At 48.1% G+C, this 26527-nt stretch overlaps 1 protein-coding gene and 1 non-coding gene across 2 annotated transcripts in view; both read left to right on the plus strand.

Annotated features, from left to right (window-relative positions):
* EPHB1 (EPH receptor B1) overlaps nt 1-26527 on the plus strand; it is a 445622-nt gene that overhangs the window by 48145 nt on the left and 370950 nt on the right. The gene's annotated exons all lie outside the window — the stretch shown is intronic.
* LOC136382692 (small nucleolar RNA SNORA31) lies at nt 22355-22485 on the plus strand. Its single transcript, XR_010747314.1, has one exon. It is a non-coding gene; the product is annotated as a small nucleolar RNA SNORA31 (small nucleolar RNA).

Genomic DNA, 26527 nt, shown 5'->3' on the forward strand with positions numbered 1-26527 from the left:
ATAAAGGTGGACATTTTGCCCAGATTGTAATAAAAAACAAAGAATGAACTAATTAGAAGCAGTCTGGAACACGTACAAATAAATTATTTTTTAAACTATATATTCATGCATTAATCGTCAATTAATGTTCAAGTGAAAAGGAAGTAATATTTATGTAGTGCCTACTACATGTCAGGTGCGATATTAAACATTTTATGTTACCTTATTTGATTCTTAATATGCAACCCCAAAATATTGTTTCTATTTTCAGAGGCAGAGAGGTTAACAGGCAGAGGCCACACAACCTGGAACTCTGGGTTAGGATGTGACCTTGATTACTCAGGCCCAAGACTGGACTTGTCTTTCTTGCCTCATTCTGCAATTCTGTGTGTTCACAGATCAGTGCTCAACAGGTGCATCTCTGCCCTCACCCTGCTTACTATTGGCTGGTGGCTCTTGACATGTCATTGGTAAAATTACCAATCTGAGTTTCACCTGGGCTTCTAGAGTCTGTTCCTTTGTTGTTGGCTGTTCTGTCTGGGTTACCTGCCTCTGCCTGACCTGAGTCTTGGGGAAGGGAATGTGACAGGGACTAAGCTGTTTTAGGTTTATAAGGCAAAGGTGCAGAGCGTATCTTGAAAACATCTCTGCCCTTAGACACTAAAGAGGCCCTGCTGTACTGGACCTCAGGCACAAGCCAAGGGTGCCTAATCCTAGGCCCCCGACTGGGTTGTGACGTCATTCCAGGCTGCACCTGAGTAGGTTGACCAGTGCGGTGGGCAGCCCCCAAGAGACAGTCTGTGGCCTGGGACGTGGTTTAGCACAGGACGGGATAGAGCTAAGGAACGGGACATTGGAGCTCAGTTCCACCTGGCAAGTGTTTTCCATGTCTACACAGCCAGACAACCCCCAGGGAGGGAGCCCAAATTTGTAGATGGTAGAACCTCTTTGTGTGGGGAGTGAAAAACTTCCAGGTAATGCTGCTCTGTGCCCTGGGCACCCTTTGTTGAATAAACAAGTGAAAGGTTGCATATGCTTCTGCTTGGTTGAGGATTAGCCAGCATAGGCTAGGACTGACACCTCATCAGGGACCCTGGGGCATCCTGCTAGGAGGTCCTGGAGTGGCATTTCTTTTATGGGATCACATTGCTCCTTTGTCCTGTCTACACTTGGTGCCTCCATTATTGCCTGAATCTCATTCCAGTTTTAGATGAACTGTATCTGTCAGTGTGTCTGTCTCCCCAGGCATCATGAGTCATGAGGGTACAGAGACCAGGTCTTACTTGTTTCTCCATGGTGCCTGGCACAGTGCTTGGCCTGTGGTAGATTAAGCTGTTAGTGTTTGTGGTCCGTCTACAGCAGGGGCTCACAGATGTCATTACCAGGGTGGGCGCCCTGTGAACAGATGAGCTCATGCCCCATCTAGCTAAGTTAGCATTGCCTCATCATCTGGATTTTCATGGGGTTAATCCCCAATTTTTAAATGTGGACAAAACACATTTTCTTTCTTTCTTTTTGCATCATTTTACAGGCCAAAAAAAATTAATCTGGCTCTCAGAGGCACTAAAACCTCTAAGTTAAAGCACCACAAATAGCCTATATATGCCCTAATCCTTTAAAATATATAGTTTTTCAGTGCTCTGCCTAATTAAAATAGGCCTTGGCAATTGAACTTCTGTCTTCCAAATGAGTGAGTGTGCAAGAGCACGCAATTCATAAGAAGCAAAAATTTTATGAAGTTGTTCGAGTCAGAACCATAACAATCCCAATAAAACGTGTTTTATGAAGTAAGTGAGAAAGTTATCATCTGAGTGCTGTTTTACAGGGCGCAGAACTGGCACATGCTGTAAATGCCAGTTCTCTGACTGCCCCCTCAGTCTCTCTTTCGGGGGCAGATGCGAACCCCTCTCTTGCTTTAAGAGTACTCTGTGAAGCTTTCAGCACAAGGGTGGGCATTAGTGGCTCATGGCCCTCTGGCTTACTTCCAAACTGGCTCATTATGGTAGTGACAGTCCCTGGCCGAGGGACTCAGGTGTAAGTAGGAAGGGCAGGCTGGAACTGTAATGTGCTGCCCTATTTTGTGGCTCCTTCCAGGGGATGGGTCCCTTCCCTGGTCTCCCACCCTCTTGGCTGCATCTCCCTGCGACCCCTCCAGGAGAGGCTGTGTGTGCCAAGAAGGGGCAGCACTCACTGGTGCTGTGACTTGGCTGGTGTTTCCCTCTGGGGGAGTTTCGTGGTTTCCAGGAAGAGCTCTGATGTGGGCAGCAAGCAGTGGCCAGGATGTTTCCAGAATGCCATGAGGTGCTCTGCCTGCTGCGGCCACATTCATCTCCGGTTTGAGAGCCTCGTTCCATTTGCTGCTTGTGCTGTTGGTCATTTGGGGCTGCCTTACAGTGGTGGCTGTTTTTCCTGAAAAGGTGTCTGTCAGTCTGTCTGAGGGGTGGGTGGGTGGTGCCGAGGTTACTTCCCAATGAGCATGTTGAGCTCAGGTACTTCGGTTTCTGGGAACTTCGTCAAGATGGGGCAGTGGGGTGAGAAATGGCTGCAAGAAGCAATGGTAGCTTACAGAGTCCTCCACTTATTTCACCCATTTATTTGATTGAAAGACAGACTCTTTGGAGTGGGCACCTTCTCACCCCCAAATCGTGGGCTAAACCTGTGAGAAGAGCATGAGGGTTGAATCAGGCACATGTGTGTGTGAATCCTGCGTCCACAATCTCCTTCTCTATAAAGTGGGTTGGATAAAAATCTCTCTTTCAGGTTTGACTGAGGTATGTGAGGTGCTTCTCAGAGTGTCTGTTGTTGTGTATGTATGGATTTAAATTATTTTATTCCCTTATTTATTTGGATGGTCCACTCCTTCATTGCTTTCTACCTTGCTGAGTGTATTTGCAGGGACTTGGAGAGCTGGGGAGAGAATGAACGTAAGAGGATGTCATAGATATGACCACGTATCATTCCAGCGGGCTCCTATCAGGCCTCCCTAATATAGCCTCATTGTTCCATGCCCACCGTTCAGAGCCCAGGCCATCACAGTGCTCTCTTAACCCACGACCTGAGCCGCTTCGGCACCTGGAGCCAGAAGACCCTAAGTCATTGCTTAAGCAGGTTAGTTCTCCTAGTTAAAACAAAACAAAACAAAACGCCTTCTAGTTGGGAAGAAACAAGTTCTTTTAAAAATTATTTTATTTTTTGATTATAGAGAGGAGGGGGGAGAGAGAGAGAGAGAGAGAAATGTCAATTTATTGTTCCACTTATTAATGCATTCATTGGTTGATTCTTGTATGTGTCGAAAACCTTGGCATAGCAGGACAACGCTCTAACCAGCTGAACTGTCTGGCCAGGGCAAATCCTGTTTTTATCATAGAAAAACCACTCCTGTTTCCTTAGCCTGGATTTCCACACACCTCTTTAGTTACTTGCGGTTGATTCTTCCCACCTTATGCTCTAGGCCCTAAAATCAGACAACTTGCTCTTTCTCAAATATGACTTTCCTGTCTGCATATTTTTGACTGTAGTTCTTTCTGCATGGAGTACCTCTTCTACTTTGTTCATCTCATACTATCACACACATCCTTAATGGCCTGGTTAAAGTGGTGCTCTGATTCTCTCCTTTTTTGCTATTAATGTATCTATTATAGTTTTAGATATTATAAGCTCAACAATACAGTGTTATGGTTATTACATTATATAACCTAATGTTTTTTAAAGATATAAGAGAAGACATGAGGAAAAATCTATTTCTAGAGCCTTTTATATTAACCCACATATTTACCATGTCCAGTACTTTTCATTTCTTCCTATGTTTTCAAGTTACCTTCTAGTATCATTTTTTTCCATTCTAAATGATATACTTTACTATTCTCATAAGGCAGATTTACTAGCAATGAATTCTCTCTGTATTTGTCTGGGAATGTCTTTACCTTGCCTTTGGTGGGATAGTTTTGCTGGATATAGAATTCTTGGTTGATAGTTTTGTTTTTAGCACATTGACTGTTATTCTACTGCTTTGGGCCTCCATTGTTTCAGAAAAGAGGTCATGTCTTAATCATATTGATGGTCTTCTGTATGCTAATCATTTTTCTCTTGCTGCATTCAAAATCTTTTCTCTGACTTTTAAAAGTTTGACTATTATGTATCAACATGTGAGTCTCCTTGTACTTATCCTACTTTGAGTTCATTAATTTTCTTGAATATGTGTAGACCAATGTTTTTAAATCAAATTTTAAAAAGTTTTAAGCAATTATTTTTCAAAAATTTTTGCCTCATTTTTTTCTTCCTATATCATCACATAAGTATTGGTGTGCTTGATGTTATCCAATAAGTTTGTGAGGTTCTGTAGCTTTTTACTTTAATCTTTCAGAGTTTTATAGTTATGATGATTTCCATGGATTTATCCATAAGTTCATCATTTTTTTCCATCTTCTACTGAGCTTCTCTAGTAAGTTTTTCATTTCAGGTATTATATATACTTTTCAACTTCAGAATTTCCATGTGATTCTTTCTTGAGTCTTTCTTTATAATTTTTATCCTCTTATGAAAATCTCTATTTGTTCCTTCATTGTTATCATACTTTCCCTAATTCTTTAAATATGGTTTCCTTCTGTTTTAGAACATATTTATAATAGCTATCTGGAATTACTTGTCAGCGGAACCCAACATCTGGGGACTCAGACACAATTTCTCCTGACTGCTATATTTTCTTGAGTATGGGTCACACTCTTGTATTTGCATGTGTTATAATTCTTATTGAAAACTGTAAATTTTAGTTAATGTATTTTAGCAACTCTGGGTTCTTATTTTTCCCCTGAAGGCTGAAACATACATACTTCTCAGGGGATCTTTTCAGAGTTCTGAGATGTCTGAGATGGTTATTTTTGTCATGTTTACCCAGCTTTATAGTTTTTTTTTTTTTTAAAGAAGATTTGCCAACTTCCTCCCTTTACTGTAGCCAAGAATCTTCACCAGGTTGTATATATTTCTTATGTGATCTGCTTTTTTTCTGGCTGTGGAATCACTGGAGAGCTTGGATTTCCTCCCCTACTTTCCCCAGAGCACCATCTGAACCTGCTTTGGATTTGTCTTTGCTCCTCAATGTGTGGCATCATGCCTGGTGCACAGCAGGTGCCCAACAAATTTTTGTTGCACTTATGATCTGAAAGATGGCTGACAGATGGTATGATCCATTTCAACACAGAATGTGGTCTCATACAGACCTTGCTTTGTGTCTCCAGTGCAGTGCTTCCCTTTATTGATCCTTAGTTTCTCGGCGGCTGTGAAATGTCAAAAATAAAACTCACCTCTTGAGACAGTTATGCAAATTAAGTAAAATAAGGTGTAGAAGTCATCTAAAAACAATACTCAGCATGGAATATACTTTGTAACTATTAATTTAATATATTCCCATAAGATACGGTGTTGTTAAAGATAATATGCCTTGATTGACTTAGTTTATCCATCCATTCATCTTTCTACAGGATGCATCAACTTGAGAAACACATCTAGCAGAGAAGAAAGACATATAAATAGATATTTTACAATCCTGTGGGCAAGACCCGTAGAAAGCATGAGTGAAGAGTTTAGGTACAGAGGTCAGAGGATTGACATTGGAGTGGGGGGGGGTACATGAACCTGAAGTGTGGCTTTGAGGACCTCTGGTCAGGGGCAGGAGCCAGGGGTGGATAGAGACAAGACCACCTAGCCACTTTCTTTATCCCATAGAACCCCGAGGTCTGATCTCACCAAGGGAGGTAACCCAGCAGACCTGAGATAATAGCAGTCATATATGTGCTCACACTGCCTCTCTAGGAGGTACAATTTTATTTTTCCTGCCAAGACATGAGTCATTTCTATCCATTATTTTACCACAAAGCATTCATGTGTTATAGTTTTTCAGTGAAGTCTAGGAGCATCTAGCAAACTCTCATTTTTTTTCACAGGCGAGGCATCCTTGCTTCTGGGTGGTGACTAGCACTACCTCCCCCCCGCCCCCTCACATACCTGCTCTTAGGAGGTAGATAGAGGTTTTGTGCCTGGTCGGAGAGAAGACGTAGTGGGCCACATCCTTGGGAAAGTAGGGCTGCCAACCTGTGCCCAGCGTTGAGTTTCCTTCTCTGTTTCAGATGTTGCCTCTTCTCAGGGACCAGGGTGAGAAGAGGGCAAGGAGCAGGCACAGGTCTTCCCTGGGTCTGTTCACTAAGCATCACAGCTCCTGCTGTGTGTTAAACCAGCCACAGTTTTCCTTTGCAAACACAGACCTATTTTAGATGCGGAGTGCTCTCAGTGTTGTGTCTGTACATAAGCCCATTATGAAGTGGTTATTTGATTGCCCGTTTGGACCTGGGAGGGCATGGCTCCAGGCTCCAGTCAGGGGAATGTTCATGCAGCCCGTACTGCCCTGGTAGGCCATAACGCCGCCTCCCAAGCCCCACATTGTTCCCTCCACGCACATCATTGGGAGCGTCGCCCGGGTGCTCTTCTGCCGGACCTGGGAACTTTATAGCCCATATTTACTATTCATTATTGTTTCCAAAGTACATCTTGTGTCATGCCTGTTCAGTGGTGAAATAGCTTCCCCCTCTTCTCTCTGGAGTTATTCACCACGTGCTCCCGGCCGAGGGAGGGGGATGGTCTTCTTTATGAAAGCCTTTGTGGGGAGGGTGGAAACGCACAGATGCCTGGCTCGCCGCGGCGGGCAGTCTTCGGGGCAGGAAAGGCTGAGGGTAGACAGGGCAGGCAGGCCGGCCAGCGCTCTGGTGGGCCGCTCCCCGGGCTGTTTGGGAAGGTGAAACTGAAACCTCTGGGTATTTACACAGCCAAGTCACCTGGATGAGGAATGGGCTGGAGGTCATGTGATGGGAGTCAAGGCGAACACAAAAGAATCCATTTATTATCCTGGCAGGAAATTTGTTCTTTTGGATTCTGTAGCTGCAGACATAATGATTTCATTTCCTTCAGTGGAGGGAGATTAATGGCCCTTCCCCTTGGGCCTGTGTGGATTGCTGTTTCCTCCACGTCCCTAAGTGTTGTCAACTCCGGCATGCTTTCCTTTCCGAGGGTCAGAGGGTGTGTGCCAGTTCACGCTGATTAACAGAAAGTGGCCTTCCCTGTGGAAGGCTCCAGGATACCCGGAGGTGAGCCAGGTTACAGCACATGCATCATGGAAAATCCCATCCCAGCGGAGGCCGTCCACAGAGGCTCCGGCAGAAGCAGCGCCAAGCTTCGTTCCCCGCCTGCTTCCAGTGTGGCCAGAGGAGCGGGCTGGAGCGTAGACTCCCAGGATACAGTACTGGGACGGCCAGCTAGCACCAATCCCTTACTTAGCTGTGTGACTTGGAGGAGGTACCTACCCTCCCTGAGCCTCAGTTTCCTGTCTATTCAGTGAGGAGATGACACACCTTTTTCCACCAGGTCTTAGTAATTAAATGAGATCTGTGCCAACTGCTTTTACACCAAAGTCCTACCCTGGAGCAGTGACTTCTCCTGTCCCTTCTGGACTCCTGGTGGCCGCAGGGAGGACAACTGCTGGTCTAGTATCAGCCTTGTTTCAAGGACAAGATAAGGTGGGTAGACTGTGTCTGTTGGTCTGCCCTGAAATGAGGGGCTCAAAATAAAAAATAAAAAAAAGGAAGGGGAGGAAACCAGAAGGCCCTCGGCTGGACCACTCCACTTCCGAGAGTCCCCAGGGACCCAGCGTGGCATTCGGCCTGACCCCAGTCTTTCAGGTTGCATAGAGCCGACACCCCACATGAGGAGTCAGATTCTGGTCCTGGATAAGGATCAGTGTTGTGTTTTAAACTCAGACTGAAACGGTTTTCGCACTGTGACGTCTGGACCTCGTTTGTGTGTCCTGCCTGGTGCCCTGCCTGGATGCGGGCTCTGGGCTGGGTGAGGGGCAGTGGGTTCTTCCTGCTGAGCTTTGCTCCCAGCTGGTGCTCTGTGCTCAGTAGGTACCACCGAACAGAACTTTTGTATTCCAGAGAGATGCAAAAGTAATGTATCTGGAGAAATTTTTGTATTTTTCTCTGCCTCAGTGTCTCATATGTGTCTTCGCTGGACCCCAGACACACGCTCACAAGGGAGAGTAATGAATTCCTTATGCTCTGTATAAAGAGATGTCAGATTGAGCGAAATGAAATTAAACTGAGTTAAAGTGACAGGAGTGTGTGACCAGGATGAGGGGTTGTCGTCTGTCTCTGGGGCTCTCAGGGACAGGAGGAGGCTCTCAGCAGAGGCTGGCTTCAGGGAAGTCTTTCAGGAGGCAGGGGTGAGTTTCAATGAAGCATTGCTAAAAATAAGTTAAATATGGATAACAGAGCAATTTTATTAAACATTTTACTTTTAATATGTTTATAGTGTTGTTAATTATTTCTCTAAGTGGAGAAAATAGAAATTGCAGCACATTAAACAAAGATTGCTGATTAGGATAATAATATGGAAATTTTAATCAAGACGATAACTCTAAGTCGAAGGAGGTTTTCTCCGAGGCTGCTGGAGCTTTTGTCTTCATTGAACACCCCGTTTATCATCACCACTCCATGCATCACCAGCATTAGATTAATATTGACAATTTAAAATAGAAATAACTTTTTCTTGCCATTATGGGAAGAAGTGATAATGGTGTCTGAGACTTTGGGGGAAGCCATCACAAGCTGTCACTCTTCCCTCCCTGATTCGGTTGGCACTGCCAACCCAAGCCTCAAGGCACCAGCCACTCAGGAAGGAAGCTCCTTCATGACCCAAAGCGCACCAGATCTTATGTGTTCTTCACTGAGAAAGCACAAGGCCTTTGGTGGCTTGAAGTTGTCTCTTCATGGTGGAAGCATTCCCGGGAGTCATGGGCCTCTATTTTCTAGCCCAATACAGGAGCTATTTGTTGAGTATCTGCAAGATCCTCAAAGAGGCAGTCCTCAGCCCTGCCCTGCGGAGGCCACACCTACGCACGCAGGAGGCGGGCGGAGTCTCACTCAGAGGAACAGTGCAGTGAGGACAGGCGGTTGAGAGCAGTGGTGCTCAGAGTGCAGTGCCTGGGCCAGCAGCATCAGCCTGCGCTCCAGGGCTGGGGATACACTGCCCTTAGCCAGCGGTGCTCAGGGTGCAGTGCCTGGGCTAGCAGCATCAGCCTGCGCTCCAGGGCTGGGGATACACTGCCCTTAGCCTGCGGTGCTCAGAGTGCAGTGCCTGGGCCAGCAGCATCAGCCTGCGCTCCAGGGCTGGGGATACACTGCCTTTAGCCGGCGGTGCTCAGAGTGCAGTGCCTGGGCCAGCAGCATCAGCCTGCGCTCCAGGGCTGGGGATACACTGCCCTTAGCCGGCGGTGCTCAGAGTGCAGTGCCTGGGCCAGCAGCAGCAGCCTGCGGTCCAGGGCTGGGGATACACTGCCCTTAGCTGGTGGTGCTCAGAGTGCAGTGCCTGGGCCAGCAGCATCAGCCTGCGCTCCAGGGCTGGGGATACACTGCCCTTAGCCAGCGGTGCTCATGCTTTAGCATCAGAATCACCTGATGGCTGTTGAAACTGATCGCTGCTCTCCATCTAGAGTTTCTGATTGAGTAGCTTTCGGGTAGAATCGAAAAAACTGCATTTCGAACAAGTTCCCAGATGATGCTGATGGCCGCCCTTTGAGAACCACTGAGTTAGACTAAGCTAAGGAAAGACAGTTAAGAACAAGGCAGGAGGGCTTCGTGGGGAAGGGTCCTTCTGGCCTTTGCAGGAGGAGTAGAACCTCAGCAAGTAGAGACAGGAAGTGCCCTGGAAGGTGGTGGGGCCCGAGTCAAGTCAGAAACGGGATGTTTGGAGGGCAGCAGCCCCACGGAGAAGGCGTTTGGCTTAAAAGCCTTTGCCATTGACAGGGAGGTGCACCGGCAGGTGGACCTGGGCGTTGGAGACGGGGCACTTTATCTCCATCTCTGGAGAGGGATGAGGGGCACGGGGGAGCTGTTGCTGCTGCCATGAGAATGCAGGAGACTCCGAGGCTGGATCTAGGATCAGGGGTCAGAAGGTATTCATGTCAGCTGGACAGCTGCCTCCTGACATATAGCCCAGTCCAGACCGCACCAGGACGATCTGTGGCTCAGGGCCCATCGCACCAAGCCTACTGTGGGTTAATTGCTTTTTCCCACATTGCTGCCTTTGCTGGGTTGGGGTAAGGAGAGAGGAGGGATGTGCTTCATGGAGCCTTTACTGTGGGGAAGAGGAACATCACCTGCCCCGTGTTAAGTCTATTGGGCCAGGTTTTGTGGGTCCCCCAGCAACAGGATGGCCTTGGCCTTCGAGGTTCCTCTCCAGGGAGTTCCTCGGTGGTGCTGGGCAGCTGCTGCTGCTGGGCTGTGACTTGTGGCGCTGGGGAGGGGACAGGGCAGAGACTATAGGCTCCAGCATGATGCTGCCTTCTCTTTGGAGCCCTTTCATTCTTCCACCTTCCCCAACCCTCTAGGGTTTCTTAAATGTGCTATTTGTCAGTCCTTAAAAGGACTTTTTTTTTTGCCTTGATCATAAAATTGCCAAAGAACAATGGCTGTCATTTAAAAGAGCAGCGTTAGAGCTCTTTCCCACCAGTTACTGCCATTGTCATTGCTGTTTCACGTCAAAGCATCACGGAGTCCCTGGAGAGGAGAGAGGAGAGCCAGACCTTGGCTTCCCAGAGCCGCGCAAGAGCCAGCCTGCTGGCTGGGACCTTCTATGACAAAGAGGGCGTCCCCCACGTTGACCCCTGGGGAGACCACCCAGGACGAGTCTGAGAGAAATGAGGCTGGGAGGCCTACAGGGGTGGGGCACCCCTCAGTTTTCTTGGGGGTGCACTGGGCTCACCTTTACTGCTCTCAGGGGTAGGAACAGGGGAGTGTGGGGCAGGAAGGGACCTGTGTCCTAGGCACAGAGGTGAGAGGGGCCATGGCCTAGGCCTGACTTGGGAGTCCTGGAGTCAGCAGCTCGCACTGGTCCCAGAGGGCTTTGGGAACTGTGCCGGAGCAGAGAAGAGCGGCCTGCATCGCTGTGCCCGCCCCGGCTGGGATTCATGAGTCATCTCGTGGGGGTGAGACCCATCATGGACCCTACGCCCTGCTCTTCGGGGAGCTCCTGTGTGGATGCCCTGTGGGTACAGGGAGGCGCGGTCGGAGTCTCAGTGGTGCAGTGTCAGCAGATCCTTGGGTGGGCTGGTACGGAGCCAAGAGGGCATCTGTTCCCTCTCCCGTGGGGACAGCCCTTGCAGAAGCAGCTGGAAGGGAAATTACATCACAATGGGAGGATGGGTCCTGGCCTCCTGGCCTGGATCAGGAACTGCCTTTCTCCCTGCTTTCTGTTGGGTCATTGTCCTGCTTCCTCCTGGGTTGGAGGCCTGAGTGTGTTTGGGAGGAAGGTGCTGGGTTCTGTGTCTCTCCAGGGTCCGCATGGGTTCAGCTAGGAGAGAAGGGGGTGCTGGGGCCCCCAAGGCTGGGTGGGCTTCGTCTGTGGGGAAGAGTCTGGGTTGCAGGGAGATAGCCAGGCAGGCACACACACCGCTCCTTAATGCAAAACCAGTCCCTCCGCGACCGGTTTCCAGAGGCAGTTATGGTCTCTGGAGAGACTCCTTTCATGTGCGTCCTCTGGGGTCTTCACTGTCCAGTCTTCACAGCCTCTTTCCCAAGAGGGTCCCCAGGTTCTGCATTCCAGCTCTTTCTCTCCGCTCTGCTCTCAGCACGCCCCCCACCCCCAGGTCCTCCCCCACTGCCTCTTCTCCGAGCTCCTCCACCCCCCTCCGCATTGCTTTTTTCCTCTTCTTCGTCTCTTTCCTTCCCCTTCTTACATTCTCCCCCTCGCTCGGATCCCTCCGCTCCCTCCTCCCCCTGTAAGTTTTCCGCCTTCTGCAGCCACCCTCTTTCTGAGGACAGGCCTCGCTCCCTGGGGGATGCACACCCTGAACTCTGCGTATTGGTTTGCACAGCTCGGTTCATGCGGGCGGCCTTGGCTTCCGCGGTCTTGTTCCTTGGCCTGCTGCCAGTATCGTGGGAGAAAAAACCATGCTCATTGTCCTCGGTGCCTTGACCCGTGGGCACTGTGGCCACTCTTCACTGCCTGACGGGATACTTTATTTCAGATCTGAGATTTGTTTACATGTGAAGTCTTATAGAGAGGAACGTATAAATATTAAATCCCTTTGGTTACATGTTTAATGAATTGTGTTGGCTAAAAATCATAAAATGGTGCAAAATCTTGACAATCTGAAAATAAATTGTAGTTTGGGTTAGTTTTTGTTGTTGTTGTTGTTGTTTTTTGTGGTTATATCCATGCTCAGAGCTGAGCCACGTCTGGGGCCTGACGTGCTTCTGTAGACCTGCCGATGAGCCCGGGATCTTGATGCATCTGTCTTAGCTCAGTATCTGCTTTGAAACTCTGCCTAAAGGTGGATTTTTCAATAGGACCCCAGGGCCACAGGGTCTGTCCAAGTTCAGATTATGTGTCCCGCCCCATCCCACGCAGTTGGCAGTGCTCTTAACCCACCTCGGGGGTGTTTTCCTACCTGTTTTAAGTGGTCACCACGGGACAGTGCACCGCCATCTGGTGTCATCCGCCTGCCCCTACCTCCTGCCTCTGTTCTCAATAGTCACCTCCTTCGGGCTGCCCCGCCCCTCTGGAAGCTGGCCTTGACCTGCCACCCCCACCCTCACTCCGGTGAGCAGTGTTTTCGCAGATGGCGCCGTTAAATCTGGAAGGGTTCCGAAGGTGCTATTTGATTTCAGCCTCCCTCTTGTGCCGGGACCATATGCGGCTACAGGAGAGAAGGGCAGAGGGTCAAGCACTCCAGTCCCTCCTCGCCCGACACCCCACACCTTCTCTGGGTACCTTCTGCATGGTATTTTACTGAATCTTTCGTGATGAGGTGATGGGATTTTGAAGAGGATTTTTGGAGGAGCATCTAACTGCAGCAGAATGTTTCAGCCTTCCCGGGAGGAGACCTGAAAAGCCACAAAAGTAACATTTGGAAAGGGAGAAATTCTTCTTCTTTGAGATTTGGGTGCAGGCCCCCATGAGTACAGTAACTATGGAGAGAGGAAGGGAAAGAGGGAGACAGAGAGAGAGAGAGATGCAAGCACCCTGATTATTGATTTGTGTTGTATGAAGAATGATCAACCCTGTCCTTAGCAGAGGGCCACAGTTATGAGACAAGACAGGGGCAAAGAAAATCAGTGCAATAGATCTGAGTGGGGGCGGGGGCGGGGGTGGGGAGGGTTATCCCCAGGGCTGACCGTGCTGCTAAGTGCTGTGGGAATGGGGGTGCGTGGCTTTACACTCTGAGACTCTCGTGCCCCGTCCATAAAGTCGGGAGGGCAGGTGAGGTTGAGGTGAGGTTGCTCTTCACTCTGGGTTTCTGTGACTGTCATGTCTGAAGAAGTAGAGAGTGCAGCTGGGGGTGGGGGGGAGAGAAAGAAAACAAGTAGCCAAGGCTGAGGAGTAAAGGAGAAAGAAGCAGAATAGGGATGCCTACAGAGCTGAGAGAGAACAGAGGGGAGAAAGGAAAGAGGATGCTTACCTGGGAGACGGAGTTGTCAGAGGGATGGGGAGGAGGGAGGCACACTGCAGAACTTGGGGAGGTGGCGTGTGCTCCCACCCTCCGTGGGTGAGACTGAAGAAAGCCAGAGGAGATAATGGGTGCTCCTGAGGACTCCCCTAGTGCATGTGGTGGGTTCGAAGCCTCTCACAATAGATCTGGAAATGGAAGGAAGTGGCAGACTTGTTTTGGGGATAAAAATCAACAGGTTTTAGTGATGGGTTGGCTGTGGGAAGCAGGGGAGAGGGAGTCCTCAAAGATCCCTTCGAGGTCTGTGGCTTTTACAGCCAATGGATGGTGATGACACTTGTTGGAATAGGATAACATGAACAACTTCTATGTTTGGGGGACTCAAATATTCTGACTGTAAGATGCCTATGAGATCTGCAAGTAAATGCCAAGAAATAGGTTGGGTATGTATGTCTGGGGCTCAAAGAAGAGGTCTGTGGTTGGGGGTCAATGGAAAGGTGCTAGCCATGGGTATACAAATGGTTGATTCCCCAGAGAAGTACCGTGGCCCAGCAGTATTCTTGGCCTCTTCTCACTGGAGTGGAGACAAGAGAAAGTTTTGGGGAGGAAGAGAAGGCTTTGGTCTCCTACCCAGAGCTAAAGCAAGGGTGGAAAATATGAGCCATGGATTCCAAACAGGATCAATATCACATCTCTGCAAAGTGCATTCTCCTCAAGCAGGACATAGAGCCCTTCCCATGGAATCCTTCCCATGAGCCTGTACTCAGCCTCAGAACCCTCTGCCCCTGCCAGCTACTACCCACCCACTGTTAACCCTGTTGGTGTGCAAGCAGGTGCTCAGCCTCCTCCCTTGCCCTGGAGGTTAACCAGGCTCCCATTCAAAAAAGCAGTGATTGTCTGCAAGTGCTAAGGTGATGTCGGGTGGGGCTGTCTTGAGGTTCTGAATATTATGTTGGGTCTGGGATTATTGGAAGTAATTGTGCATTAGGAGTACCCAATAGGTACTCAGTGAATGTGTGTGGAATGAACAAATGTCTAGATGAGTCGATACCTGCAGCCTGATGACCTAAGGTACTGAGCTGAGCTAAATTGAATTTGGAAGGAGCCATACTCAAGCACGAAGTTCTCTGAATGGTGATCTATGTCCTCTTTCTTTTCTTTTCTTTCTTCCTTTTTATTTTATTTTTTTCTTTTAGTGAGACAGAGACAGAGAGAGAGATAGACAGACAGGAAGGGAGAGAGATGAGAAGCATCAACTTGTAATTGTGGCACTTTAGTTGTTCATTGATTGATTTTCATATGTGCCTTGAGAGGGTGGTGCTCAAGTCGAGCCAGTGACCTTTTACTCAAGCCAGAGACCTTGGGCTCAAGCCAGCACCCTTGGACTTCATGCCATTGACTGTTTGGCTCAAGCCAGTGACCATGAGGTCATGTCTATGATCCCTCGCTCAAGCCAGCTACCTGGCACTCAAGCTGGTGAGCCTGGGCTCGAGCTGGAGACCTCGGGGTTTTGAACCTGGGTCCTCAGGGTTCCAGGTCCATGCTCTATCCACTGCGGCATCGTCAGTCAGGTTATGTCCTTGACTTGATTCTTTAACATCTCCGTCTGGATTAAGTCAGAGCCACTGTGAACTGGCCTCATGGTTTTCATTCCTCAAGGAATTGCTTTTACTGCACTGCACTTTAGCAAGAGGCCATCAGCCTGCACTGTGAGGCTTTAGAAGAACAACCCCATGCAACTCCCAGTGGTGTTTATTGTGAAGTATCGTTGGTGACAGTCATTGCATTACACAGTGTCCTCTGTGGGGGCCCACGGGAGGCATTTGCTTCAGGTTCCATCTCAAGAATAGCCGGGCTTTTCTGAGCAATCATTTTGTTTATGTCCTATGGACCCCATGACCTGTGTAACTGATCAGGTTTTCCTCATTCATCAGCTGTTAGGACATCTAGCTCCAGACATGTGGCTTGGCCGTAGGAAATATTTGTTTTTGCCTCACTGTGGGCTCGTTTGTCATTACTCTTGGTTTGGCTATTTCTTTGTCACCTGTTTTTATTTAGAGAGTCTTTATTGCTTTTTCCCCCTTCTTATTATGAAACAAATGCAGATGATATACAAAAAGTTGAGAAAATATCAAAAGTGTAAAGAAAACTGAAGTCATTTATAATTCCCATTCCCTCCTTGTCACATTTTGTGTTCAGCTTACCTGTCTAGCTCCTAGACATGCGTGAGCACACAACACGTGGGTGTGCACACAGACGGGCATGCAAAATCTTCACTCAACAATTTCACATTACACGTACTGTATAGTAACTTCAAAAATAGCAATATATATGTGTGTGTGTCTTTTACTTATATATCTTGCAATATTTTGCCTAATACTGGTAAGCCACCTTAAATCTTCTAAAGTAGTGTGAACTATCTGACCAGGCAGTGGCGCAGTGGATAGAGCATTGGATTGGGATGCAGAGGACCCAGGTTTGAGACCCCAAGGTTGCCAGCTTGAGCGCGGGCTCATCTGGTTTGAGCAAAGCTCACCAGCTTGGACCCAAGGTCGCTGGCTCCAGCAAGGGGTTACTCGGTCTGCTGAAGGCCCATGGTCAAGGCACATATGAGAAAGCAATCAATGAACAACTAAGGTGTCACAACGGAAAATCTTCTAAAGTAGTGTGAACTATAAATAAAATAAAATATAAGATTTAAGGCAGAGATTTCCAGGGAAGCCTTGAAATCTAGAGTGAGGCAAGGCCTGCAGCAAAATCTAGAGAAGGGCCCAGTTGTGGCCGGGGTGAGAGAAAGCTGCCCCTGGATGCAGTTGCCCTGGGAGATTTGCATCAGGCCCTTGAGAGCATTTTGAACACTCTGGAAGAAATTCAAAGGTGCCCACTGGATCGCACAGTCAGACTGGAAGAAACTCACCTGTTGTACCTGTAAACAGAATGTTGGGACACCTGAGAGGTCTAAGCAATGAGGGGAAGTCTACCCTATGAACAATTTACTCATTTGAGCAAACAGCTCAGAAGTCACCCTACCGCAACAAGATGGCTCCTGGTTACAGACTGGGCTGACACCTGATTGAATGTACTCAATAAAATGGAGATGATATTTCAGAAATATCTCCTGATATCTTTTTCTGTGTATATATAGGCTGGCTTATTACCCTGTAGCTCTTCCACCAGTGATGCTGGGGGAGGGGGGAGGGGTGAGATACTACCAAGGAAAGGAAAAGAAGCCCAGCACGTAGAGAAGTTTCTTTTTCGCTGGAGTAGCTCATGCTATTGAGCCCTTACCTGGTACCAGGTACTCTCCTAAGTATTTTATGTGTTCATCACTCTATCCACACTGCAACTGTATGAGATGGTGGTATCAGGATTATACCCATTTTACTGATGATGACAGAGAGAAAGAGAAAAGCCAAGTGATGTATTCAAGGTCATATGGTGACTAATGGTTGGAACCAAAATCCAAAGTCAAGTGGCCTGACTATAGACAGCAGCCCTAACTAGGCAAGGCTGGAACTGAGGGCCAGTGCCCCACGTCAGGGTCAGGGGGAGCTTGTGGGGTGTCATGGGCGTGGAGACCCTGAGGCAGGCTTGGGGAGCAGCTGTGTGGAAGGAATCAGCAGACGGGATCAGGCCTGGAGTGGTGCTGCTTCGGGAGCCGAGGTGACCCTGTGAAGGCACCCAGGGCCCCCACTGCCCCTGAGCCCCAAGAGCCAAGCATCTCAGCCTCACCGCAGAGGGCGGGCCTGGCACTCAGGGTGGGTGGGGCTGGGTGCCGGTGGCCTCCTCTCATGTCCCCACCCCACAGGGATAGCTCAGCTTCCCTGCACCCCGCTTCATCTTGGGATTGGGAGAGGGAGAGTGCATGAGCCTGAGTATAGCGGAAAAGAGAGTCTTTTAAACTGAAATAAATGGGTTTTTCTTTAGCTTTGCAGTTTAATTTTCTCTTCTGTCAACAGGACTTGGAGCTGAGAGCAAGACATCAACTTTTAGACCTGTTTTGTCTAAAATGTGGTTCTTGAGCAGTTGAAATGTGACTTAGTCTTAACTGAGAGGTGCTGTAAGTGCAACCAACATACACCTTAGATTTAGAAGAATTGGTATGGGAAAATAAACCCTCAATTCTTATATTGATTATATGTTTCTTTTTTAAAAAAATTTATTTAGAAATCTAAATTTAACAAGGTGACATTCATCGATAAGAGTATATATGTAGGTTTCAGGTAAACATTTCTATAGCATTTGAACAGTTGATTGTGTTGTATACCCATCACCCAAAGTCAAATCATTTTCTGTCACTGTATATTTGTCCCTCTTAACACCCTTCCCTCCTCCCGCCCGTAACCACTTTATCTATGTCCCTGTGTGTCAATTTTACATCCTACCTCTGTGTGAAATCATACAGTTTTTAGCTTTTTCTTATTACATGTTTCAATGGTAATATTTTGGATGTCTTGGGATGAGTACAATAACTTATTAAAATCAATTTTAACTTTTTTTCTACTTTTAATAATGTGATTGAAAAAATTAAAATTATATAGGTGACTTGCATTATATTTCTGCTGGACAACACACTGTTTTCGACAAGAAGGAAGGTTTAAAAAAAAACGGAAGGGTTGTGCTGTTGGCACGTCTCACTGAACTGTGTTCATTTCTGTTGCATAAAACAGATCTAAAGATGAACGTATCGTTTCAAGGAGAGAGTGTTCAGTCGGGTTCTCCTAGTCATGCGAGTTGACGCCCTCCCGGATGAAGGCCAGCGAGCGGTGCAGAGGACCTGACGCCAGGAAACTGGGGGAAGCGAAGCCAAGTGGGCTTCCGGGAGGGCAGGGGGTGGGGAGCTCCCCCAGGGGGCTCCTGGGACAGCAGGGCTCTGCCCCCGGCCGTCATGCTGCTGGTTTCCTCCTGCTGGTCCCCTCTCTGTCCGCTGCCACTGGCACATGCACTCTGTCCTCTATCAGGTCCTCCCCTCCCTCTGACTTCCTGCCTCCCCACCCCCTACCCTGGCTTGCCCAGCTCCTCACAGCCTAGGCTCCTCTGCGCTTCCTCAGCCTTGCAGGTCATGCTTCGTACTTCTTCTACAGGCATTCTGGTTGGCGAGGTCCCCTTTTTCACACCAGGCCATATCATGGCCACTGACTGGCTGAGGATGTCTGCCCCAGGGTCAGTGCTGCCGGCCTCTGATCTAGTCAGTGGCTACCCGTGTTAGAGATGCCAGTTTGGGATGTGTTCCTAAGGAGAGGGCAGAGAAGTTGGACCTGATGGGCATTATGATAATAGGGGGTAAGGGGTTGGTCATGAGAACAGAGACAAAGAGTGGCAGGTCCAACCCATCTCTATGCTGCGGACAGTGCCTGCCCCAAGCCCCTGTCCAAGAGTGATGCCTAATATATCCCAGGGTGAAGGTAAAGGCAGAGACTGCTGGAGTCTGATGCTCCTAAGTATTTACGTTCTATCACCAGTTCCCCTGCACCTGTTAGATAATGTGATTGTCTAGAAGGAGAAGGAGTATGCTGGTAAACCCACATAAACGTTCTGGCTACCAGGGTAGGTACTACTAATTCCACTGGAAAGCAATAGTTTGGCATCCTGAGTATACACCACTCTTGGTGAATATGGTTAGCAAGAATCAGCCCCTCTGTTATCACAGTTGTGATTTCCTGAAAGGTGATATCACTTTGGCAGGCTTCCTGGAAGCCATTGAGGGCCTTTGGCTTGTGCTATCCCCCCACCTAACTTTTGCAGAACTGCTTCAGGCTGAACAACTTTCTCTTGCCCTTAATAGCAAGCAATATGGTCCCATCAACATTGTCATCATCATCATTGTTATCATCTCCAGGATGTCAACTGTAAATTGGAGTGATATCTACTCCTTGGTTGGGGCCCCAGAAGCCTGTTCTATTAGCAACCAACTGCTTATTGGGTCCACTAACTGGTCAGAATCAAGGGTGATGCTCTGAGCGTGTTTATGTGAACACTGGAAGCGGCACAGGGGAGGACATCTGGGGCTACCGTAGCCGGCTAATTAAACAGGCAGAACGTATCTGATGTCCAGGTAATTACCGCTGAACATCTGTTAAATATGGAGTTTCATTGATGGCTGGTGTTGTTAGGCACAAAAGTGATGGTGTGTTTGCATCCATCGTGGCAAGGGGTGATTTAAAATCTGTTCCCATCAGCAGCCCACAGAGCAGCCCCAACATGAATTAAGAAGCCTGCAGTTTATGTAACCTGACCCAAAAATCACTTCCCCAAAGGGGCACAGAAAAGCTCAGGGAAGGACTGCTAGAAATAACAGCGTGAAATGATAGGCTCTTAATTTTAAAGGACCCCTGAGACCTGGCTAGGTCCATTCATCCAACTGTTGCAGAAACTGAGGCAGCTCAGGGAGAGAAAGTGATCGTAGAGGCAGCGACAGAGCCAGGCAGGACCAGCTAGCCAGAGCCTCCACAGGGGCATCACCCAGCTGCTGCTTAGAGTCCAGCCTGCCTGGGCAGGTCCCTTGGGGGCACGGGTCCTAGGGCCAGCTCGGGCCATTCTGTTGCACACGCACGTGTGGGACAAGTTGCTTACACAGTGTTTTTCCCACCGGCGTGGCCACATGAGCTGAGGCCCGTGGAAGAACGGGAGAAGGAATTTGGGGAGGTTTCACCTCTGGTTTGGAAGGCTTATTATTATTATTATTTTGTCTGCTTCCAAGAAGCAGAGAAACAGCCTGGACTTCTCCCAGTTTCTTGTGCCCTCTTCTAGTCAGTGTCTCTTAGTGAACTGTTTTAGGCTCTGACCCAGGGATGTGCGGTATAATGTCTTCTCTCCTCCCTCCCTCTCTAATTGTTCCTCCTTAGGTCTCACTGGGTGTTCATCAAACGATGGCTGAATGCCACCCAGCGGAGAATGTTCTTCTCAGACACGGCCTCAGGGTGGTGGTAGCCAGGAGGCATAAGGGGAACTTGCCTTGGGCAGCACCCTCTGTCCCAGTCATCCTGCTGGAAGTTAACGCAGGCGTTAAGTGGTCCCATTATTCCTGAGATCTCCAGGGGGCCCATGAAGCCTGATGCCCCAACCCTGTGGCTGAGACCCTACTGAGCCTTCTGCTGGTGCCTGCAGTGGCCTGTCACAGGTTCCATAGCATCTTCCCTCGGAGTCTCAAGACCTGCACTCCTGTCTGCACGGAGCTGCCAGCTACACCATTAACCTTGAATTTCCCTGCCCAAGAGCAATCCTTCATGTCGTTAACAAGTGTTATTTGCAAACGTCCCCTTTTTTGAAATAATGACTTATGTTACAAAACCACTAAGTTCATTTTTGGGGGGCGATTGCTCTTTCAGTCGGTGTCAGGTGCATGCAGATAAATTGTTGATATTTTCCTTGCTTTACATAATCTCTGTAATTGTAATTTTTCTTTGGCTTTGTCATAGTCCACCAACCGACTGCATAATATTTAGGCGTTCTCCTATTTTGGGACTAAGCATATTGTGTATTTAGCTTTAATTCGTATTGCTTTTTCCTTCTTTTGCTAAACTCTGAAGAGTGGATTATTTTTGGCCATTTTTATAGCTATTGACAGTAGGTGGTGGGGCTCATGAACCTCAGAGAACCACTTGGGTGTCTAGCCCTGGGCTGATTAGCCCTGGGCTGATGTCTGGGAGGAGTGCCTGGCTCTCGGGGGAGGAGGAGCTGGTGCAGGTTTGGAGGTGGAGGGCAGCAGGGGAGAAAGAGCAGCAGTTGGATTTGGGCCCAAAGTGGTCGGAGGTGTGTACTCCATGGATGCTCTTAGTCTGTCTCCCTAGAGCCCTAAAATGGACTTATACCTGTCTTAGCCACAGTTCCTCCCCCAAGGATATGGGCTTGTTTGGTTATAGATTTATTTTTCTGGGCAAGCTATTATTCTCTTTTCTGTTTGAACTTTGTGAGCTCAAAAAAAAAAAAAAAAAAAAAAAAAAAAAGGACACCCAATTAGAATAAATCTTTAATTAAATTGAAACACCAATTAAAACATATCATTAATTAAAATAGGAAACTAATGAAAGTGCTCCCAACAAGCATTAGCTAATTCCTGGTAGCTGGAAGCGCCGGTCTTAGTCACGGGGTGGCTGGGGGCCCCCCGCTGGATGTGCTGCTGTGGCTGGTGGGTTTGGAGATCAGGGAACTGGAGGCTGGCTCTGGGCCCTGGGAAAGGACATCATCCCTCATGCTGAGTCCCTGAGCCTGTGGCGCTGCTGGTGACGCTCTTGCTCCTCCTCCTGGAGACACAGGCGCTCACAGTAGGTGCTCGCTGCAGATAGAACTGGCCCAGGCTATCCTGTGGGGTTCAGTGTAGGCAGGCCGCAGGTCACACAGGGGGCTCCACACACACCGTACCTGGCAGCCACCTTGATGCAAAGCCACAGGCGCATTTGTGGATGTTGTTTCCTTTCCCCTTGGGATGGTACTTGCGGATGTCCTTGGTGGTGTGGCTCCAAGAACCACTGTGTTTGTGTGGCTTTGCTCCACGGGTCCCTGGCCAGCAGCTGGGGTGGGTCTTAGGCTTCCTCTGTCCTAGCTGACCCGAGACTCATGGCCTTGTGTCACCTGGGCCCTCCTACCTGTCTCCTTTGTCTCCCACGATGCCTGTGTGTACAGAGGCCACTGTCAGCCACGGCCGTCTCCCAGCTAACTGGTAAATTACTGGAAGTAATAAGATGTTTCTCTAAAGCTGTCCTTGGTCACCCCTCCCCAAAGCCCAGTTAAATGTATATTTTTGCTGCCTAATACGTCTGTCTGTTGGCCTTGACTGGCCTGTTTCACATCTTACTGCAATTTCCTATGTACACAGCCATCCCTGTTCCTGTGTAGAAGCCAAGGTATGTAAATTAATAAATAGCATCAAGTTACATCTTTCCATGCATCTAGTTGACAGACCTGGAGCAGTTACCGTCTGCTGCTGGGGCTCCATTGTAGATGCAAGAAAAAGGGTCCTCGCGCTTTCTTTCTGTCTGACTGTGGCAGCCAAGATTGAATGGGGGAATACAATAAAAAGAAAAAAAAAAGTTACATCTTTCCCATGTAGGAAACTGCATGTTTGTTTTTTTTGGGTTTCTTTTAATCTTATTTTTATTAATTTTAATGCAGTGACATTGATGAATCAGGGTACATATGTTCCGAGAAAACATCTCCAGATTATTTTGACATTTGATTATGCTGCATACCCCCTCACCCAAAGTCAAATTATCTTCTGTCACCTTCTACCTGGTTTTCTTTGTGCCCCTCCCCTCCCCCTGGAAACTGCATGTTTTTTAAGGGTGACACTTGACTTTTACTTATTTTTTTATTATCTTTTTATTATCCACTAATTTTTATAACCACTCATCAACTCTTAAATGTTAAGAATTTTCTATATATTTCACTCTGCTAAGGAGGAGCTCTGGTGTGACAGGAACAGAGTGTCAGTGTGTGAAAGTGGCCCTCCGGGCTCTGTCCAGCCCTCTCTACCTGCAGAGGCCGGGGCCACCAGGCCACAGCCCCGACCCCCACCTACCTGACATGAGCTCACTTCAAAAGCAGGCCAGTTCTTAGGAGAAAAATCAATAACCTCCTGTGTGCTTGCCTTTTAAGCCCAATGCTCTTAAGTGGCAGCTAGCTCTACCAGGAACAAAAGAAAGGAGAAATTAGGTAAAAGGAGAATCAATATTGGTGTTGGGTTTTTAAAGACTTAACGGTCTTTTACTAGACTGGGTTCCGGGGAATAGTAGGTATTATTGCAGGTTTCTGGAGCCAGCCTTGAGAAAGGAACTACATTTCGAATTTGCTCTTTCACCTCCGAGCCTGGAAATAGAAGAAAGAGGTGGGGCCTCCCCTGCAGAGCGTTGTTCCCTCTTTCTAAGGCTGTGTCTTCTTACTCAGCTGCACATTGAAACCGGAGATCAGAAAAGGTGACCTGCCCGGCAGACGTCCTGATTGGCAGCATCCCACTCCCCAGCCTGTGTTCCCACCCCTTGGCTCCAGGGAAGGACAGGAGATGATAAGAGTGGACGACGTGATTGCATTTTAATTCACAGCAGCCTTAGTTTCATTCAGGAGGCAGGTAGGTGGGGAAGCAGGACTCGGGGACAGTGTTGTAGCAAGTCACAGAGTCTTTGCTGGTGTCAGGATGAAGGCTCTCCCACTGGAGAAATGCTTTCAGGGAAGTGCGCGTCTGTCCCCTGTTTTTCTCAAGGATGGCAAAGGTGATGGCTCCGGGTCCTTTCATGTTTATGTGACTTCCTCTGCCCCCTTTCTGGGCCCTCTGCAGTCAGTTGGTTTTGCGTGAGGTTTCCCTTCACCTCCTTCCTTTTAACCGGTGAGTCTGTGTGTTCAGAACCGCGGTGTCAGGAGAGGACTCCCAGAGACCTGAGCCCCGTTCCCTGCTGCTCAGAAGGATTTGCTCTGGGAGCCTGACTGGCTGTCTCCTTCCCTGTGCCCCCCCCCCCCCCCCCCCCCCCAGCGCACCTGCTCTCCGTTAGCTGGATACCTGTGCACACAGGCTTCCGTCCCGGAATGACCCTGCTACTCTTCTTCTTTCCTTGGCTTTTTCTCAATCTTGTCTCGGGCCTGGGCTGATGGTCCCTCTCATTCTAGTTTGCCCCCTCTCCCTCGCTCCTCCTCCCCATCCCTCTCTCTCTCTATCAGTTCCATTTCTCTCCGGAGCCACAGGGTGAAAAAGAAATCAGTGACCCCAAGAAGAGAAATGAATTATTCTATCTCTCTGAAACCTTTTCGTGCTCTTTCTGCATGGTTTTCATATGAACCAAAGCAGCAGGTGGGGGACAGTCTCCCCACGGCTGAGAAAAAGAGGGAGCAGAAGAAGGTACATGGACGGAGGCAGTGCGTCAGGAGGACGCTGGTTTGTGCATTTCTTTGGCTCAGCAGATGTTTTTGGAATGCCCGCTCCTAGCCAGCTGGGCTGGCCGGACAAGGAGGGAAGACAACCCCCAGGCCTGTCACCCAGCACTCACAGCCATGGCCTGGGGCAGGCTGCCAACCCGGTCCTTGCCTGGTCCTCTGAGAGTCAGAGAACTGCGCTGCTCTGTATTTGATGCATCTTTGGGGAAGTTTCTAGTTTGTCTCAGATTCTTGAAAAGGTATAAGATCTATCACTGGCTTTCAAAAAATTTTGACTATGACCTGTAATAAAAAATACATACTTTTTTTTTTTTTTAAGTGAGAGGAGGGAGGCAGAGACATCCTGCATGTGTCTGGATTGGGCTCCACCCAGCAAGCCCATTAGGAGGAGATGCTCTGCCCATCTGGGGCCCTTGCTCCATTGCAACTGGAGCCATTTTTTTACTGCCTGAGGCAGAGGCCAGGGAGCCATCCTTAGCGCCTGGGGCCAACTCACTTCAATAGAGCCATGGCTGCAGGAAGGGAGGACAAGAGAGAGAGAGAGAGAGAGAGAGAGAGAAGCAAGAGGGGGTGGGTAGAGAAGCAGATGGATGCTTCTTCTGTGTGCCCTGGCCAGGAATTGAATCTGGGGACATCCACACGCCGGGCTGATGCTCTACTGCTGAGCCAACTGGCCAGGGCCAAAAAATTCATACCTTGACCTTGGTTGACATGTTTAAGTGTCTGTGTGTGTTTTCTGGGTATTTCTATATCTGTATGCATAGCATCTATCTATGTCTGTATCTAGCTCTGAAACAAAAGTTCCCCAAATAATACTTACCCTTTCTACATCAAAATCAATGTGATGTTTCCTATTTTATTTTTTCTTGATTGTATTATAAGCTATCCTATTTTATATCATTAAAAAATACTGATTGCAACCCACAAAGCTGATTTCATGGCCCAGTGATGAGTCACAACCTGCACTTTGGGAAATACTGACCTAAAGGAAAATATTAAGAATCACTGATCCAGGAACTCTCCTACATCCTGAGTGAGAGTGTAAATTAGCATAATCTTAATGAGGGCCTTGTGGCAATATCTGTCCAAGTTACCAGTAGATATACCCATTGATCCCGACATTCTATTTCTAGGATTTATCTCACAGACATTCTTGTGCAAAATGGTGTTCAAGACAATTCTTTGCTCTATTGTTTATAATAGTACAAGCCTGAAACAACTCAAGTGTCCATGGTTTTGGATCCCTAGTGGAACGTGCATGCAACGGAATAATGGCTCTGCAGCTGTTTAAAAAAAGTGGGGGGTGGGAGTTGGAAGCTCTCAATAACCTGAGTTGGAAAGATTGTCAAGATATATTAAGTCAAACAAGCAAGATGCAAAACAGAGTGTGATATACGTTACCTTTTGAGGCCCTGGCTGGGTAGCTTAGTTGGTTAGAGCGTCATCCTGATATGCTAAGGTTGCAGGTTTGATCCGTGGTCAGGGAACATACAAGAATCAACCAAGGAATACGTAAATAAATGGAACAATCAATCAATCTCTCTTTCTCTAAAAATAATATGTTACCTTTTGAATAAAAAAAGGAGTAATTAAACTATATTTATACATGCTTATATTAGTTTGAACCAGGTGAAATTACCATTTTCATAGGTCAAAATGGTTGAGTATTGACAATTTCATGTGGTCCAATATAACATGCCTAAAGGAAGGATAAGGTCAGAGATGAACTTACCTGGTGAAGGCTGAAAGGAGACTTCTCACTGGGACCTGCTACAAATCAGAACTCTGAGGTGGTTCATGGGAAAGGAATGGGGTCACTCTGAGCTAAGGCAGAACCAAGGGCAGCCCTGTGCCCATGTGGAGGGTGAGTTGTGGCCGGCTGCCCATCTTCACGTGTGAGTCCCAGTCAAGACTAGCCCCAGACAGTAGGCAAGAGGCTGGGGCAGAGAGACTAGCATCTTGAGAATACATCTGTCTTTCTCCTCTATCCTTTACTCTGTCTAGCTGCCATGTGTGGATGGTATGGTAAGAGTGATTTAAAAATTGAACTTTCCCAAGTTTTAAATTTTGAATACAGTCACATGTGGTAAAGGAAGCATCCCCAAGGAGTGTCAGTCACTGAAGGCTGGACCAAGGGGGGCTTTCTGCTTCCTTGGGCTGGACTGCAGAGGGCCCAGGACTCAGGAGAGCTGCCCA

Source organism: Saccopteryx leptura, chromosome 10 (assembly GCF_036850995.1).
Source record: "Saccopteryx leptura isolate mSacLep1 chromosome 10, mSacLep1_pri_phased_curated, whole genome shotgun sequence".
Taxonomy (NCBI): Eukaryota; Metazoa; Chordata; class Mammalia; order Chiroptera; family Emballonuridae; genus Saccopteryx; species Saccopteryx leptura.